The sequence below is a fragment of the Aythya fuligula genome, chromosome 2 (genome assembly GCF_009819795.1).
Source record: "Aythya fuligula isolate bAytFul2 chromosome 2, bAytFul2.pri, whole genome shotgun sequence".
NCBI classification, from domain to species: Eukaryota; Metazoa; Chordata; class Aves; order Anseriformes; family Anatidae; genus Aythya; species Aythya fuligula.
The window spans coordinates 26,632,247-26,649,428 of record NC_045560.1 but is presented as its reverse complement, the minus strand read 5'-3'; the positions used below and the strand labels follow the sequence as shown (position 1 = coordinate 26,649,428).

Genomic DNA, 17,182 nt, shown 5'->3' with positions numbered 1-17,182 from the left:
TTAGTGAAATTGCTTTCTAGCAAAATACATGCAATTTGCATGGAGCTGATACAGCACCTATTGAGACACTGGTTAATAGATGTGGTTGGAGCTATTTTTCAAGTATTGATAATAGGATGGAAGAAGGGTTTCAATTAACTGAGGTAGCAAGAAGCATATGGATAGACATGTGCTCTAACACTCAAGTGCACAATTTTCACTGATTGATAAACCTAACACACCACTTGAGACTATATTCTAGTTACATCACTTCACCATTAAACTCTTCATTTACCCCCAAATGAATAGATTAACATTAAGTAAACTCCACTGAAAAATCGTCCAATTCAGCGAAGCTTTAATACAAATTTGTAACAGCCATAAAAGAAAATTACAATTTATCATTTGAAAATCATTATTTATAATGTACAGCTCAAGAATTTTATCTAATAAGTGTTTCAAATGTGCTTGTTAAATGAGTTTACACAAATCTACAAAGGGTCATCAGCAGTATGCATATAACACAACATATGTGTACATAACTTACACAACTACCTGTGTGAATATTAAAAAAAAAAGAGAGATTAAGTCTTATTTTGATGATTACCAAACACATTGCTTTAGCAAATTTGCATTTATAGTTTCTGTTTCTTCTTATGTATGCCTCAAATAGCTTGGATTTTCCTTCTGTTTAAGATAAATAAAGTGGTTATATGACCGTCAATCAAATCAGCATTTTATATGTTTAAGAAAAATGACTATGTTGTAAGGGCATTTCTGAAAGCAATCGAAAAAGGAGAAAAGGTGGGACTGCCATTTTTGCAGCTCTCTTAGCTTCAGGTTTAACCTCATACAAATCAGAAACTACGCATTTGGATGTATTCACTTACACTGTGCCAACAAACCATGGTGTGATAACTGGTTGGGAAATCAAATTCTAAATTTAGTCATATTTATGGGAATTGAGGAGCCATTGCTTCAGTTGCATCCCTCAGATCTGCATACAATTGTTTAAATTTATTTTTCCTTGTGGCTTACATACAGCCTGCATAAACACCGAACATACAATTTCAGACTTTACTGTTTTGTTATAGTTATACTTCAGACTGCTGCCACCTCAAACCACTTCTGAGGGAAGACACAATGGCAAATGTGGACTTTTCCCTACAGATGACCAGACAGTGAAAGACAAAGAATAGAAATCTTTTTTTTTTTTTGAGGAACTGACCTTTTATATGCCCTATAAATTGTTTTCCATCTGCCCAGGGACATGGTGGCATCACCATCTCTGAGGGTGTTCAAGGAAAGGTTGGACATGGTGCTTAGGGATGTGATTTAGTGGGTGACATTGGTGGTAGGGGCATCTGGGGTACCAGATGATGTTGGAGGGCTTTTCCAAACTTTATTATTCTATGCAAGAACTTTTGTGAAGATGGTCCCATAGCCAAGCAGAATAATGTAACTGAGAGGATCTAAAAGTCACAGTATTGCAAAGACTTTGTTTTTAAATAATTAATGTTGTCTTAACTTTAATACACTCAAGTATACTCTTAAGTATATCATTAGTTTCCTGAAAGGATGGAAATTGTTCTGCTGACTGAAGTTAAGTATCTCACCAGTCAGCACAAAACTGTGGCCTTAAAACACAGAGATCTGTTCTGAATGGTTTTAATAAAGTCTGTGCTATTACTTGGGGGGGGGGGGGAGAAGACTTTGTAGGTTTGCAAGAGCATGAAAACAAGATTATAAAACAATCTTTCAGACCTCAAAGATCTGATCTGCAGAAGTGCTTAACATTGCCATCTCTGGGTGTTCAGGATCTTTCAAAATCAGGCCCAGAGCCTGAATAGGAATGTCACCACAAGACATTTTTATGCTATTTGCAGATTTTCTTTACAATACCTCCAGCTTTTGATTGTGCTAAAGCCTTAAAAGCAAATCAGAGAAAAGACTCCCCTATTGTGTATTACAAAAGATACAGCTAGAAACAGTAAAACTGAGAGAGCTGTTTCCTAATGCACTCGTTCAGATGACAATCAGGTTAGATCTTTTACTTTCTTTCTCAGCCAACCTCAGTAATAATATACTCAAATCTTTTTTTTTTTTTTTTTTTTTTTTTTTTCTGTAACATACTGCTGTGAGTGTACCTACCTACTTTTAATTTACCTGATACGTTAGAATAATAATTAGCACCACAGTACTATCACGCAAGCCTGCTTAATTGTATAGTTCACCTGCTGTATTTTAACAAGTAGTGTATACATAAATATATGAATATGCATATATATACCACGTAGACAAAAGGATTTTACATATATTCCTGGAAAACCATCAGTTTTGTAGATCGGTTTGACTTATGTTCGCCATTTACTCTGATGCTGTTTTTATAAGCATTCCAGCTGTCACTGTCACTATCGTATTTACTGTGGGGCTAAGAATTAAAGTTACAAAAGATTTATGTGCTTTGGAAAACCAGTCAGGAACAGAGAGAGTCTGTTTTAAGGGTTTTCTTTCAAATACCATTCCGAGCAAACTCCTATCCAACAGAGACAAAAAAAAAAAAACAACTATCAGTTTTGCCCCGATACATGGGCAGTGGCCCAGGATCTGCCATGGGCTGCCCTCGTGGTAGGGCTAGGTGAGCCCAGTCAGGAACAGGACTTGACCCAATCGCTCCTTGTGGCTCGGTTTTGACACACTGCATCAACTTCACTTGGTAACCTAAATTTAAATCAGGCTTTGATTAAGTTTTCAGGAGTGTTTGCATTTAAAAAATAAATTAATTGATACCTCTGCATGGTATTTCTTTATTCATTTCTGTGGAGAACAACTAGATGGTCATGAAAACCTCTATGACAATTAACAGGATCTCTGAATAAGAAGGTATCCTCAGCTTTGCAGAATGGATGAGGAAGGGCTTTGTGGCTCTGTGGGTTTCTGCATTGGAAAACTAATGTGTTGGGTCATGTCACAGCCTGCTTTTCCATCCCGGGTGGCCTCTGTCTCTCAGACTCTCTGCCTGTGTGGTGGCACCAGCTCCTGCACTGGTGGTGGTCAGCACAGTGGTGCTGCTCGGGGCAGGCCATTCCCTGAGCTGAGACTGTGCTGCTTGTGACATACCCGTGCAGCTGACACAGCCAGCCAGGTTTGGCAAAAAGCAGACCCCAAGGGGGGGGAAGAGCAGCAAGCAAACCCTGAGCATCAAGGCAGAGAAGCCAATACTCAGAAGCAAGTTCTGAGTGATGCCTAACAGCCGATGCATCTCCTACCAGACATGCTGGTGAAGCTCCTGGTGTGGAACTGAGCTGATAAGCAAGCTAAGTAGATAAACTTTGGCTAAAAATACGCTGTAGGAACATTGCCAGAGGAAAAAAATGTGGCTAACAAGGGTGATTGTTGTTACCTGAGCTTGTAGGAGATTATTTACACGCCCTAACTTTCAGCACGTAATTATGGGGAAAGTCTTCCTTGGCTCCTAATATAGTTCAGAAATGAGACAGGTCCTTTCAAAATATATTTTAGGGCTGATACTTAAGCTAGGTGCTTTGAATTTCCACCTGGAAGAGACCATTTCTCTCTCTTTTCTGAACCGATAGTCCAGAGGGACTGTCAGGCAGAGTAAACTGCCTAAGGTGAGGGTGGTCTGAAGTTCAGTGGGCCGATCCTTTCCCTTGATATAATCTGGGTATCAACAAGTCCCTCCACTTGCCAATACAGCTAATGAGCAGTAGCCTTGCTTACCTATCAAAACATCAGAAACAATGATTGGTAATTCGCCCCAGGCTGCAACACTTGATTTTATTCAGGTTGAGCTTCATCTGGACAGGTTCTGGCCATGCCTTAGCCACTACCTAGATATGTGAAGGTAGAAGGATATTTTACATGGAGAAAAAGGCCTCCCCTGTTCATCCAGTTCCTAATGATTCATACTAACCTACCCAGGTCTCCCAGATTACACCTCATGCAGCCCTGTGTTTTAGTGCATCTCATATGACATTATAAGCCTTTGTTTAAGCAACTGAATTGTACCCTGGAGGTCTTGATATTTGCAGGGAAAGGCAAGTCATGATGAACAGTAACTAATCACGTTGTGAATACCTCCTATATGTTCAAAGCATCGACACAATTTGCATTGAGGGTCAGCAATAAATATCCTGCTGATATAGCTGCAGTGAATACACAGGTATTTCAGGATTACAGAGCTTTTTGAAATCTGGTTTTGGATGATTCTTGGTTCTCTTCCAGGATTGTACAGTGGGAGGCCAGAGATCAAGTGGGCAGAAAATGAAAGGGGAGCAATATTCAGGAAACTTCCTGCTCTCTGCATGGAGGAAGATTCAAAGGAAAATAGTGGTGAAAATTTGCAATGATGGACTGAGAGAAGAAGAAAGATGATACCAGGGATGGTAAACAAAGACAGGAAATAGCCTGCTGGTGGTGTTAGTTCTTGATTAGGAGCCCGTTAAGCTTTGGCTAGAGGGCTAAACCCAAGGAGACATTTTGTCAGCCCAAATGTGGAGAGAAAACAGAAAGACAATAGAACAATTAGACAGAGGAAGAGAGCAGAAGTGAACAAACATATTGCCCCTATTATGACACACAGCTAGAGCTTTGTAGCAATGCTGTCCAGCTGCCTTTAGACTAACTGAAAATGAGAAAATAAATCAAACTTTCTTTTGACTGTCAAGGGTAAAGAGAGAACTGTTTCTTTTTCAGCCACTGGTAACCTGATAGCTTGCCTCAGTGTATTTCACATAAGGAAGTCTGTAAAGCAACATCTAAGTGTTCCTTGTGATTAATATTCCTTATGATCTCCAGCCACCTAATCGCATACTGACCTCAATGAGGGTCAGCTGTGGGAAGGGATGGGCTGTGGGAGCAGGGTGGGCTACCAGGAGGTGCTGGTGAACGATAGAGAGAAAAGGAGAACCATTGCAGACCTGAATAAATAGTGGCAAACCAAAGGCACTGACCTCAGGAATAATGCCATGGGTCCAGAGCTTCACAGAGCTAGACTGAAAAAAGTGGGACAGTCCTTCCCTGATGTCCACATGCACCAAGTGTAGGATATGCTATTTTTTTTTTCCTCCAATTTAATCCCAAAAGCTGTAGCATGAAATGTAGTGTTACTTGCGAGGCAAAGTATTAACTCTGAAGGGACTCCCAGGATGCATGAGCCAGTGCTCAGGTTACCAGACATGCTGCATAATGTAGAGTAGATGTTCTGCATTGCATGGCTAATTCTTGCATTCTGAATTAAAAGCACGTGGTAGCAAAATTTCCTGTATATTTTTTTTCAGGACTTGGATGCTTTCCTGGACATCTAACAGCCCGCACTGTTAGGTCCAGACAGGTGCCTGCCTCTAACATCCACACACACTCTGTGGGCACAGCTGGACTGAGCCAGAGGTCAGAGCTGCTGGTCTGCTGGACGTAGTGCCCGTGGATATCACGTGGATGGATGTCACATTACGTTGATGAGACCCGCTGGATCAGATACATTGATCCATGCCCATTTTCTTTGCAGTCTGAGGTTTCTCTCAGCAGGCACTGTCTGATGGCCTGGGATCATGCAGATCTCCAAACCAACAGGTTACTCAGGGTATCCCAAATCCTTAATATGCATCTGAAATTTCTTTTTAACAGAGCACCTTTAACTAAGGCTGCTTATAAGGAAATTTGTTACCAATCTGATCTATTTCCTCATTTTAATCTTTTCCTCAGAAAGTACTCATTAGAGTGCCCAATTCAAAAAAATGGGCCCAGGCATTGAAATGACTACTAGTTCACCTGAAAAAAAATGTGGAAATCTGAACTGGTACACTGCACACACTTTTGTTTCACCTTGAATCCAAAAAAAAAAAAAAAAAAAAAGAAAAGAAAAAAAAAAGAAAAAGGCTCTAATTCAGAAAAAAAAATCTCTATTTCCATTTTTCATGTATGCAAATTGCACTCTGAATAAATAAATCTACATAATCTTACCTCCCTGCTAGACAACTTGCAGTAACATTTGCCAAGAGAAAGACAGGCTTTTCTAATACTAATGCATAAAACATGCTGAATAAAAAAAAATAAATAAAAAAATAAAACAAATCATATTGAGTAAATAGCTGCTGTGCAGCTCTGGAAAGAATAATACAGGGATTGATGAGTTACTCAGGATTGTCTTCTTCAATTATTTCCGTGTTACCAGTTAAGGGTATATTTAAGATAAAATTTTAATTGAGATGGTCATATCCTGAACCACTGAAAGCTATAGGATTTTTTCTTTAATTTCCATGGAACAGGAGTGTAGATCTCTCTGATGAAGCACGTGGGAATGTCAGGCTGTTGGTCCTGGACAATCAATCTATTCAGCATACACCTGAGTTACTGTGCAGGGGCTACAGATCCAAGAAAGCAGATCTCTCATTCTGTTTTGGGAATGTAGGAATTGCCTTCTCCAATTTGATCAAAACTTTTCCCTGGTATGTGTGCCCATATGTGTCCTGATGGCGGTAAGGATTGCCAGTGGGCTTGGGACTGCAACAAGGGAAGGATAAAACAAAACCCAGTGGCAGCATGTTCTGATTGAGTAGGTATCAGAGCCCTTTTCCCACTCTAACTGCATAAGGTAGATGCTGAAAGGCAGCTCTTACTCTTGATGGTCCATCTAGAATCAATCAAACACCAATCATATTTGAGGGTTGGATGTTCTCCTCTAACCTTTTAAATATCTTTTCACACTGGAAAAATTATTCTGGAGAGCTGAGTCATTATGCTTTTTTCTCTAAAGAATTAAGAGACATCAATGGGGCTAGGTTCACCAAAAGGCTCAAGGATTACAAATTTCATCACCTAAATTTTAGATGCTGTAATGCTTTGTGGAATTCGGAAATTGCTCTTCTCAGTGGAGAAGCATGTGGAAGTTCTTTATCTGGCATCTGGGATGTCACCCACCTCAACCAACTCCTAGGACCTTTTATTGCAAGGTCTGGTTTGGAGACTGTCTTGCAGACCAGCTCCTTCAGGAGGTGTAGGATGGGCATACATCCACTAGACAAACATGGCATGGCAGATACCCGTGTCCTTGGGAACATTACTAAAAAGGAGTTAAAGATTTTCCCGAATTACAGTGAGGTTTACATCCATATGGTCATCTGGTAGAAAGGCTAGATAATCTGATATATATTTCAGGCTTGCAAAACTTGTGGTATTAGATTTAAAACAATAGATTTAATGTTCCTGTTTTAAAATCCATTATTTTAAAGTGATCTTACTGGTAAAATAAATATGAAATTTGTGTTTATATTTTCAAGTTCCTGTTTCCAATTGTTTGGGATATACATTAACTTTTCTTCGTTTAAATGAGAGCTAAGCTCCTTATTTACTCACAACACTCCGAAAAACAGACATTTAAAAGAATCTTCAAAAACCTTGACATTCATAATAAACGGAGGAGAATTTGGCACTACAGGTTTTTGTGACAACATAAGATTAAATTTCGCCTACTGGTGATTTGGAAACACTCAGCTCCAGAGATGCAAAATGCAATGGAGGACCTACAACTTGACCTGAGACAGACTGTGGTCAGTCCCTATACAAATAAGACACTGCTTCAGGAGTCTGAATCAGGAGTCTTCATTTTCCTTGTTCCCCTGTGCCAGCCCTATCCCCTAGGGAAACACAGATTCTTCTCTCTGCTGGCATCCCCTAAGCAGCATCTGGGTAGAGAAAGAGAAGAAAAGGGGTTGGAAAGGACTGTGGGATCTTTTTTTTTTTTTTTTTTTTTTTTTTTTTTTTTTTTTTTTTTTCCACAGCAGATATGTAGGTAAAGTTGCCAAAACAAATTCAAGCTGTTTCCTGCTCCAGGGCTGCTTGAAGCTGTTTGTCAATAGCAGTTTCCAAGTTATGTTTTTCCTTAGAAAATTTGGGTGCAGTTGAGCATCTTTATATTCCCGAACATGCTGCAAAGTTCATAGTTTAGTTCTTGGTATGGGAAAAAATTGAGGGCTTGAATAAGGGCCTTAGTGATGTGTCATCACGGATCTGTGCCCATTTTTGATGTGGCAGACCTCTATCCACTTTATGACTTTATCTGTGCTCTCTGCTGAGAGCAGGATATCTGTCATTTGAACTTTCTGTTCATTGTTTGCCCGATATTAAATCCAGGACATGGTCTAACCCAGCTGTGCAAGCCATTGTCTCATGAACCAGCCCCTTGCAGACCAAGAAAAAAGGCAGCTCCGGCAAGGCAGCAGCTCTGCTGTGAGGCAGGCGACTCAAGAGGAGCCATCAGGGCACCACGTGTGCATGTGCTCAGGGTGCTGAGTGCTGAATTTTGCCTTTGCTTAAGCCACTGATGGGGTTCAGCAACCAGCCCAATGGGGTATTCCAAAGCTCTGGTTCTTGTGTGACATTCTGGGTTTTCCTGAGTGGCTTGGTGATGGTCTTCAGCCTTGATTCTTGGAGGTGAACGGGTTGCCCAGGGAGGTGGTGGCATCACCATCCCTGGGGGTGTTCAAGGAAAGGTTGGACGTGCTGCTTAGGGACAGGGTTTAGTGGGTGACACTGGTGGTAGGGGTGTTGGACCGGATGATGCTGGAGGGCTTTTCCAACCCTATTGGTTCTCAGGGTTTCCAATTAAGGTTTCCAACCCTAATGGCGCTGGGTTCGAAACAGAGAGCCGGGTTACAGCTCAGAAGGGCAGAAGGCTGATACTCGGAGTTTATAAAAGTAGGGTTTATAGATACAGGGTTTAAAAATACGAATCAACAGCGAAGGAATGTAACAATCATGTCTGTGCTTGGTGTGGGGGTGCCCCACACGACGGGGCCATGAGGGGACCCCTGGGCGGGAGCCCGCAGGTGCGGGGGGGCGGGGCCACGGCTCGCGGAGGGCGGGGCGGGGCTTGCGGGGAGGGGGCGTGGCTTGCAGCCGGCCGCCGCCGCGCAGGCGCAGTGCGGGCCGTGCCCCGGCGCCATCCCGTCAGTGTCGGCGCGGCGCGGTGAGGGCAGGGCCGGGACGGGCCGGGCTGTGCGGGGCCGCGCCGGGCATGGCGGAGAAGAAGCAGCCGGTGGACCTGGGGCTCCTGGAGGAGGACGACGAGTTCGAGGAGTTCCCGGCGGAAGGTGCCCGGCCGGGGTGGGGAGAGGGGCGGCGGGGGGGGTGCGGCCTGCAGGCCGCCGGGCCTGAGGCCTGGCTGGGGGGGGGGCGGGGGGGGGGTGCAGGGCGCTGCCAAGGCGGCTCCGGGAGCCCAGCGGGGATGGGGGGGGTCGGGGCCAGGCATGGGGAGCACCCCGGGGCCTGCTCTGTGAGTGGCTGCGGCAGCGAGAAGTGCTGGGTCATGGCCCGCGGGCAGCGGTGGGAGCCCTGAGGTGGAAATGAGGCGAGGGGGGGGCAGCTGCGCTCTGTGACCGCCGTACACCGCTGCTTTCCCAGCGCAGCTGCTTCTGTAGGTACGAAATGTATCGAGCGAGGGAGTTAGGAGAATCTGGGCCTCAATAATAGAACCCCTCGGTGGGCTTTTATAGCAGTTTTATAGCAATATAGCCTTGGAAAGCCCCATATTAGGGCACGGTTCTTTGCTGTGTGCTGAATTCTGCCAGAGTCTCCAGCTGTGGGCGGTGATAAATGTGTACGGCATGGGTGAAATGGTTATTGGGCTATACCGTCATTCTTATACGTGACATCTCTGTGGCCATACAGCCCTTACGTATTCTGAAAATACTGTTTGCGCTTATGGTGAAAAAAGTTAGTGATGTAGCTGAGATGGTAGTTAAACTGAGAAGACCAGCCCTTTTTTCTTTATATGCTCCCTAAAGGTGCAAAAAAGGTTTATTTATTGTAAATTGAGTATTAGCTGTGAGCGTGAAGGAAGCCTTGAAGCATACTTCTGAACCTTAGATTGGCCACTGCGCTCAGTGGCTGTCACAGCACTTGCTCCTAAGCCTTGCAGTGGTAAGAGTCTCCATTCGGTGTTTGCTGCTGATTTGAGTCTTTGTATTGATCTCAACTCATCTTAAAATGCTGTGCTTTTAGGTTTCCCTTATTGTCAACAGCAGAAACTTTTTCATGATTTTATCTTCTCATTCAGTAATTTTTTTTTTCACAATAATTTTCAGACCACATTGAAAGTTATCATCAGTTGCTTAGGAAAGAGTCATGATAAATCTCTGATGAACCCCCTGTCAGATTGTTGTTCTTTCACATTAAAGCAGCACTTCCTATACAGCAAAAAATCTTCAAGTTCCGTTGACATGTTTTATTCTGAAGGAAATTAGGTAATGCAAACTTACATCACAGACAAAAACACTGGCATTTGGGGAACATCTACTTGGATTTTTTTTTTCTTGAAACAGTTTTATCAATTCAAGTTTGAAATTATAAAATCCCAAACAGATGTGTCCTTTTTTATTTGAGGTATTTCCTGACGAGTTCAAGTATGTGTGAACTCATTACTTACAAACTTATGTACAGTGCTTCTCAGAATGTAAAACATAATGTGAAAATTGCTAGGATTTTGGGTTATCTTCTACTCTGAAAACCACTTTGCTTCCCTCTCCCAAGTACAAAATATGGCAAGAAGTTATCATTATATAAAAATAATTTTTAAGGGGTCCAGCCGTGACAAGTTGATCAGAATCAACATGCTGCTGCTGTTGTCACTGTACACCAAAATACCCAAGTCCAACATTCTCCATGCTTCAAAGCACAGATAATGCTACAGCACTCCTTACTGTTATTCATACACAGGCGTGTGAATTGCTGGAACAATGTTAGTGTGGATTTCAGGGGTGTAGTGTCAGCACACACACTGCAGAATGTCATGGCTACACCAAGAAAGATATAATTTAGGCTTTACTTTCACTATCTTTTTTTTTTTTTTTCTCTCCCAGCTTCTGTTGTGGAAAAAGACGTAGCCTTTTGACTCCTCTTTGCTCACTCTGATTTGGAACACGCTTCCCCAGTCTCCCCAGCTCCTTTATGGTTGAAGCTGAATTTCTTGTGCTGGATACTAGTTACTATGAAATACACATTTTTTTTTAACTTTAAAACCTGAGCTACTTACACTAGTACACAGAAAAGTTTGACTTTGGTGTTCATTTAAAGCTGGTTTGAGCTGTGTTTTTTGTATTTTTAAAGTCCAGCTAGTGTTATGACCAGTAAAGTCTTTCTTTTGACCAAAAAAAAAAAAAAAAGCTCATTACATATAAATTGGAAGAGCTTCTTGTAAGTAGTATTAAAATGAAACCCTTCCCTTTGAGTAGTGAGCAGTATGCTAGCCTCAAATACTGCATTCTCTTATGCTGCAGTTTTCCTTCACCCTTTCTTCCCAGTTGCTTCCTGTGCTCTCTCTAAGACCAGTAGGATTTCTATGTTCCTTTGTCCTTTCCCTTTATATAATTTATTTGAGAAGGGGAGTTTAATTGTAATGTCTTCTACATCTGTGTCTTTAATCAGTTACAAATGTTTTTTTCCTGTTCTGGTGAATCTCAGGCATGATTTTTTTTTTTGCCTGTCTGCATTAAAAATGCGAGGAAGAACACACAGACCAACCTTCATTCTTATGAATAAAGTTGTTCACTGTGAATTAGCTCTTAATCTTTTACCCTAATAGCTCTTTTTTTTTCCATCTGTCTGTCCATCTTTTAATGTTACTTTGGCCCTTAGACCTCAAAGCTTTCTCTGAGTGGGCAGCAGATGGCTTACTGAATCATAAAGGCTTTGGGGAAGAGGGGAAGAATAGTGTTACATCTTTAAATATACCAGGAGGCTTTGAGAAATATGAGGTTGGGATTCTTTTTATTTTGGTAACGTTAGAAAAAGTTACTGTCTGTCAGCAAAAGATAGCTGAAAAACTGTGATGGGATAGTTCCCAAATGAAGTAAACTGACTTGTGTTTACAAAAACATTCTGAACCTTTCTGATTTCTCATTTTTCTTATTTTTCTACACTACCAAGTTAGACTTTTTTTATAATGAACTATTAAGTGGGTGATCAGTAATTTGTCAAGAGTGGTGTGCCAGGTTATTTTATTATAGGAAAAATAGAAATTAGGTTAGCAAATGGACTTCCAGCATCTTGCCGCTGCAAAGAAATGGCTTCTACTATTTTTGGAACCCAGAAGTAGCTGGTTACTGGTAGCAACTGCCGTTGGCAGGTGCATCTTTCAATTTGCCTTTGCTTCTGCATCACGGATACGTTTTTGGCATTTATCCATAGCCTGTCAACGTCTGATGTGAGTGAATGGAGGATCTGAGTGTGTGTGTGTTTTGGCACAAGTGTTTGACGTACATTGCTTTTAATTGTGAGGGGAGAAAGAGGAAATACAAACCCAGAACTGCACACCTCTTGTTGTAATTTTAGGAGTCAAATACTCAGTGTTTCTCTTCTCTTACTATGGTGCTACAATTTATCTCTATGTATGCAAAATGTCCCTTCAGAGTGTGTAATCCTGCAAGCCACGATGTGTAGTGTATAATTATTTTCCTACCAAATTATATTTTTGTCATAATTCGGGATTTAAAAAAAAAAACATCTCACTGTACTGTTTAGTCTCAAATACTTAAGTATGATCTGAACATCTCTGTTATAGAGGGAAATTTGTTACCATTTGAAGCCCGCCTTACCCAGAAGCTGAGCTAATCAGTCAATAAGATGCGGTACTGAAGCAATGCAGCATAAAATATTTACCTTTTTTTCCTGCCTTTAGATTGGACTGGTTTAGATGAAGATGAAGATGCTCATGTCTGGGAAGACAACTGGGATGATGACAATGTAGAAGATGATTTCTCCAATCAGTTAAGGTAATTTGATTTTTAACTTACTGTTCTAGAAGCTGGATAAAATGTTTTAAACTGCACTGTTTAGTTGTTAATATCTGTAAGTTCTGCTTACTTTTAAAAAGAGGTCTGAAAACAGGAATAAATGAAGGCTCTGCTTTGTGTTTATCTACCTAAAAGCCTTTCTGAACCAGACTTAAGGGATTACAGAACAATTGAGAGTACTGATGAGCATTTAATCTCTTAAAAATTGAACTGTGCATCCTGAGATATGCCTCATATCATCAATATGCTCAGGCTTTTGTGGTGTTACACAGCTTAAGACAGCACAAAGATGTGGAAAATCTGAATTGTGCTGCAAAGATTAATGGCAAGGGAGCCAGGATTCTTTCTTCTGTGCTGTATGGTATGCAAAGTGTAGTAGTATATTTTTTTCTATACCTTCAAATAGTATTGCTGTTCTGTGACCAAATAGACAACTGGAAATTTTTGCCTAGAAGCTCCCCTCTCATGTGTTAAAGAGCATGCTGTTTGTGAGCAGTGATAGCAAAGCAGTGTTTATAACATCCTCTAAAAAAGTGATAGCAATTCAGGTACCTCTAATCCTGTCGTTTAGTCTTCTTGGTCACTTGTAGCTTCAGTTAATCCTTTTAGTGATGTGTAATTATAACTTAAGTTGTTTCAAGAGTCAATACAAATTCACACTTTAAAATTAGTCCTTCAGTATGTTGCATGCAGCGCAGCCTTCTGTAATACAGCCTGATTAAATGCTTCCTGGGATGATCTCTTGTAAAGGGAAAAAGTGGCCCTTTGTGTAACAGGCACAAGATGAAGCCTGTTGGTATGGTCCGTGCTTATAAGGCTGAAAGGTAGTGAAATTGTAATACTGGAAAAAATGTTGATATGTAGTGAAACACAGACTTTAAAGGTGTGGCATAATTCTTGATTACCGCATAGTTAACACGATAAGTCTTCAATCTACATCTCATAGCCTGTAGTGTTGGTGACCAGATACTTGTCTTAAAATGATAGTTGGCAGTGTTGCCTTGGTGCAGAATATTTTTATTTCATCTTCAGAAAGAAAATGCAGCAGTCCTTCACTTCTAAAGTTAAAATGGCACGTATGTAAACTAACCTGAGACGTAGACCCACAGTGTCTAGGTACACATGTGCTAACACTGGGATATAAAATGGTGTAGCTCTGGTTGGTGTGCCGGAGGCAGGTAGGAGGCTAAGTGGGGACAGGTTATGGGAAATAACCTTTGCTGTTGCTGACCTGCTGCCACAGCCAAGGTGAACAAAACAATCCTTTCTTCTCAGAATTCATTGCACCAAGATATTAAAATAGTGCTGATACAAAAGTATGTAAGGCAAACTTTGGAAGTACATGCATTTAAATTGCTTAGATTAGTGAGTTCATTGAGTTTAAGGAAATTTTGGGGATAGCCAGTATAAGACAATGCAATTTTTTTCCTAATGTGTTGTTACTGTCTTAGAGGTGCTGCTTTGCAACGTAAAGTTGTCCTTCAGCCAGAGTGGGGCAGAGGATAAGTAAACGTGATTAAAACAAATGTTGGAATTTTTCATACGGGATTTACTTCTAGTGATCCAAAGACATTAAGATGAAGTTGAACTGTAAAACAAGTGAGGTTAAGGTTATTAATGTGAATCAGGAAGCACTGTTACATGTTCATGATATTTCTAAAATGGTAATATATTGTGCAGGGTACTTCATTTTGAAAAAATGCAGATGTCTGGCTATTCTATTTGTATATTTTAATATACCCATCTTTTTTCTCTACAGAGCTGAATTAGAAAAACATGGATACAAGATGGAAACTTCATAGTTTTTGCTGATATGGAACAAACATTGAACTGTGGATAGACTATATTGAGAAAACATGGAAAGTGAGAAGACAGTACATTATCTGCTTGGATTACTTATTGTTTTGTATGAAAAATAAAGTTTTTAATCTTAGCCGAAGTCATATGTTCAGCCTCTGCTAAACTGGTAACCTGTATTTCGGTTCTTAAATGCTTTGTGTGACAGCTCACAGAGAATGCTACTGGAGATCTCAGTGGCTGACGTTATTGCACCAGCTCCAGTGATGGGGAGTCAAATAAGCATGACCACAATGCAAACTACTGAACATCTCTGTCATAAGTGATGTGGAGTGTTTAAAAAAAATACTCATGAAAGAAATAAAATACTTCTGTATTCCAGTCAAAATGCAGCAGAGATAGAAAGGATTTTTAGGGAGTAAAGTAATAAAGCTCATTTTGCCTTAAGGTTTTATTTCATAATGGTTTGGGGTTTTTGTTAGGAATTTAATGTGAGTACCAGTTTGATCGCCTTGGAGATAAAACCCACTTTTAAAGTGTGTCTTACAACAGCAGAAATCCAAATTCTACAATTTTGTCCTGTCATTTCTCAACTCTGGTAAAGAAGAGACCTCTGTGGAGGCGAGAAAAGTTCTGTTCTCATGCTTATTTAATCCTAGGAATCTCTGCTGAAATTGCCTCCAATTTGCCAGTTACAGCAGTTCATCTGTATCACACAAATGCCTGCTGAGAACGGAAATCAAACTTCCAACTCATTTCATGGAGGCCAACAAATAGTTGCCAGATAGATACAATGGTAGTGGCTGGATTCGATTACTCTCTGAACTAGAAAACAGAAGGTGGAAATTACAAAACCTATTACCAATTCCATGAATCCTCCCCAAAGGAGCTGTTAAAGCTGGTGTACGCAAAGACAGGGAGATATGGTAATTCTGGAAATGTAGGCTATGATTGCAAATAAAGTCTTTTTTATAATAAAGGGACAAATATGGCTGTGTACTTACGGAACTCAAATTTGCTTGCTTTTTCAGTTTATTGCAGAGGAACAGGATTTTTTTTTAAGTGAGTTTTCAGAATACAGGTATTAGGTGATGGATATGCTCTAATGGTATTAAATACTTTCTTTAACCCCATTCACTAATTAGCAGTGTCTTAACTGCATGTATTAATGCAAAATGCTAGGAAGATGACAAAAGCAAATATCTCCTCCCCCCAATTAGGTGATATTGTATTTGTCATGTAGGAAAGATGTGCTGGGTTTCTTACTGGGAAAAGAAAGGAAGGCATCTTCAGGTAGACTGTCCTTGGCTTGAGTAAGTGGCTGGTTGTTACGGAAATGCACAGCCAGTACAGCTCCTTTCAGAATGCAAAACACCAAGTTCATATTTTGACAAGGAACAAATTAAAAGTCTGCGTACTGAGCGGCAAACAGCAATTCAAACATCCTTACGTGAGGGTTGGGACATTGAAAAAGTATGTTGAGAACAATTCTGGGACTGTCGGTGCTACTGATGTGTTAATATTGGGAGGCTGAGTAATGAGGCTGACCGAGAAGAGATGACAGATGAATTATGGAAATGTGCAGAGCAATCTTTGGATAGGGGCAGCTGCTTTCCATTACGGGAGTCGGGAAACCTGGCTAAGGCAGCCCTATCCCATCAACTGCTAGCAGCAGGGGGAAGCCGTTGAGGCAGAAAAGCATCTTTGCCTCAAGAAATCTTGCTTACTTTTTGCTGAGCCACAGTTGCCTCCTGTTACTATCTTTTTCTGCTTTCTTCACAAAAGCAGAAGTAGAATGAAGTCTTATCTCAATGCCAACATTCAGCTGCTAGAACCTCATTGCCTTTTTTTAGTCTTTCGAAGGTTGGTTTGATGACAGTTGCGTAACGCTGTCTGCATAAGAGAATGTTACAGAGGTAAACAAGTTACACGCACAAAATGGTATGGGAATAGCTTACTGCAAAATCACAAAATCAAGCACCCCTCACGTTTTTTGCATGGTCATACAGGTTCTTTAAGCTTGCTAGTGTAAAAAAGACGAACATTTCTGCTTTAGATTGGCCTTTTTTTTTTCTTTCTAAAAATATGCAAACCCAGCTGTTTTTGAGACTGAAGCTAATTTTTTTTTTTTTGCCTTTGAAAGCTTTGCTGTTCTAGAGGGAAGCTGAGGTGGTTGTCAAGGATGTCACTGCAGAGATTCACCTTAGTTTACCTGTTACACAACTTAAAAAAAAATAAAAAAATCTCACAATGTGCTTGGAGGCTTGAAGTGTTTAGATTGTCCGTGTTGGGGGATGTTTTCTTCAGAGGTTTCTTTGGGGAGCTAACCACCACGCCACCCTGTCTCCCAGCTGATCTGTCAGACTGTTGGACGTGGTGTCCTCACCAGAGTTTGAACCACACCAGGGACATCCCCAGCTCCCTGCTGCATGAGGTTTTAGGAGGCAATGACAGCGAGGGGAAGGTTGCCTTGCTCTGGCCTGGATGCTGAGGATGTCCCAGGGCAAAGCACCCTTCACCTAACTCGGGGTACAGCTTTACAAGAGGTCCCTGGTCGCTGATGAGTTTGACTCTGACTTCACCTCGATCCTTCACAA

The 17,182-nt window shown here is 41.0% G+C and overlaps 1 long non-coding RNA gene across 1 annotated transcript; it reads left to right on the top strand.

The window, feature by feature from the left end:
- The first annotated feature begins 8,916 nt into the window (after positions 1 to 8,916).
- Positions 8,917 to 15,686, top strand: LOC116486453. The gene is made up of 3 exons (XR_004252956.1): positions 8,917 to 9,089; positions 12,674 to 12,767; positions 14,548 to 15,686. It is a non-coding gene; the product is annotated as an uncharacterized LOC116486453 (long non-coding RNA).
- The last annotated feature ends 1,496 nt before the right edge of the window (positions 15,687 to 17,182 follow it).